This window comes from Phoca vitulina, unplaced genomic scaffold, assembly GCF_004348235.1.
Source record: "Phoca vitulina isolate PV1807 unplaced genomic scaffold, GSC_HSeal_1.0 scaffold62, whole genome shotgun sequence".
NCBI lineage: Eukaryota > Metazoa > Chordata > Mammalia > Carnivora > Phocidae > Phoca > Phoca vitulina.
In genome coordinates, this window is record NW_022589765.1 from 3,998,559 (window position 1) to 4,000,963 (window position 2,405).

Below are 2,405 nucleotides of genomic sequence, written 5' to 3' on the forward strand. Positions count from 1 at the left end.
AAGGTTTAAACATTTTTAAATGTAATTTATTTATCTATTTAGATTTATTTATTTATTGGAGAGGGAGAGCTGGGGGGGGTGGGGGCAGAAGGAGAGGGAAAAAGAAAATCTCAAGCAGGCTCCCCGGTGAGCTTGGAGCCCGATGAGGGGTTCGATCCCATGACCCTGAGATCATGACCTGAGCCAAAACCACGAGTCAGATACTCAACTGACTGAGCCAACTAGGTAGCCCTTTAATGTAATTTAAATCATGATATATTTCAAACATAAGAAAAGTGCATAAATTCAATATAACAAGCACCCATTAATCAAACACACAGATTTAACAGACACTAACATTTTGCCATATTTACTTAAGGTTTTTCATAAATACAGTTACATCTATAGCTAAAGACTGACCTTCATCCCTTTCCCTTCCCTGCCTCTGCTAAAATTTGCATATGTAATTTACCTGCATTTTCTATATTTTCTACATATGTTTACAACCATGCACATTGTGAAGTATTGTTTTGTGGACTTTACAATTTTTACCAAAATAGGATCCTTTTCCACCTGATTTTTGTTGTTCAATATTATACTTTCAGGATTTACCCAGATAGATGCCCTATATTTCTAGTTTACATATTTTTAATACTTTATTACATATAATTGTATAAATTTGGCATTCTCTTTGTGAATTGCCTATTCATTATCACTTGTTCACTTTTTATTGCATTGTTGGCTTTTTTTGAGTTATGGATTGTTGGGATTATTTATTCTTGACCCAAATCCTTTGAGTGTTATATATGTAGTAAACATCTGTCCCAAATCTGTGACTTGTCTTTAAGTTTATGGCATTTTATGATATACACAAGTTTTTAATTTTAATGTAGCATATTTATCAACTATTGCCTTTATGGCTTGTATTATTATGATGATGAATATTGATACCTGGTAGGGAAAATGCTCCCTTTTTTTTTTTTTATCATTCTTTGACAGTTTCTTGATTCTTTTTAGGTCTTTGATGTCTCCAAATGAATTTCAGAGTCAGTCTGTCCATTTCTGTGAAATCCCCTTTTAGAACTTAAATTGGAATTCCCTTGAATTTATTAACTTGGAAACAACTGTGACCTTTAAAATATTTTCTCCCTATCAACAAGCATGGTACAACTCTCTATATCAGTCATCCCTTACAGCATTGTCACTTGTGAATGATCATAGTTGTGGTTCTTCATATTCAATTGTGCACTTTTTTTCCCCTTGTCTCTTTGCACCAGCTAGGATCTCTAGTATATGCTTAATAAAAGCAACAATATGTCATTCTTGTTACTTTCTCAACTTTAAAAGGAATACTGCATTTTGAAAATTTTCCCAGTAAGTAACGTGTCTACTGTTTATTTGGGGTTTGATAGCTCTTATCAGGTTAAGGAAGATCCCATATATTTGTAGTTTGCCAAAAGTTATTTCACTCTTGAATGAACTTTGGATTTTCTAAAAAAAAAATCTGTATCCACATTATGATAAGATTTTCCCCCTTAATATGTTAAAATTATGATTTTTAGTGATAAATATTTTAATGTTAAAAGATCTTTGCATCACTTCTTGGCCTTTTGGCTAAGATCAAGTGTAGCATCTGTTCTTTTTTTTTTACTTTTTTTTAAATTAATATATAATGTATTATTTGTTTCAGGGGTACAGGTCTGTGATTCATCAGTCTTACACAATACACAGCGCTCCCCACAACACATACCCTCCCCAGTGTCCATCACCCAGCCACCCCATCCCTCCCATCCCCTCCACTCCAGCAACCCTCAGTTTGTGTTCTGAGATTAAGAGTCTCTTACAGTGTCTCCCTTTCTGGTTTCATCTTGTTTCATTTTTTTCCTCTCTTCCCCTATGATCCTCTGTAGCATCTGTTCTTATCAGTTTAAAAGATCTTTGCACTCTTAGGTTAAGCCACACATTGTCATCATGTTTTTTTTTTTTTTTTTAAGATTTAATTTATTTTAGAGAGAGAGAGCGCCCATGGGGTGGGGAGGGGTAAGGGGAGAGGGAGAGAGAGAATCTCAAGCACACTCCCCACTGAGCTCAGAGCCCATCATGGGGCTCCTCATTCTCACGACCCTGAGGTCATGACCTGAGCTGAAATCAAGAGTCAGATGCTTAACCCACTGACCCACCCAGGGGCACCATCATGTGTTTTTTAATGCATATCTGATTTAGTTTTATACTATTTTCTTTTTTTTTTTTAAAGATTTTATTTATTTATTTGAGAGAGAGAATGAGAGAGAGAGAGCATGAGAGCAGGGAGGGTCAGAGGGAGAAGCAGACTCCCTGCCGAGCAGGGAGCCCGATGCGGGACTCGATCCCGGGACTCCAGGATCATGACCTGAGCCGAAGGCAGTCGCTTAACCAACTGAGCCACC

At 36.5% G+C, this 2,405-nt stretch overlaps 1 pseudogene; it reads left to right on the top strand.

Annotated features, from left to right (window-relative positions):
* The first annotated feature begins 1,573 nt into the window (after window positions 1-1,573).
* On the top strand, window positions 1,574-1,734 carry LOC116623936 (annotated as a pseudogene).
* The last annotated feature ends 671 nt before the right edge of the window (window positions 1,735-2,405 follow it).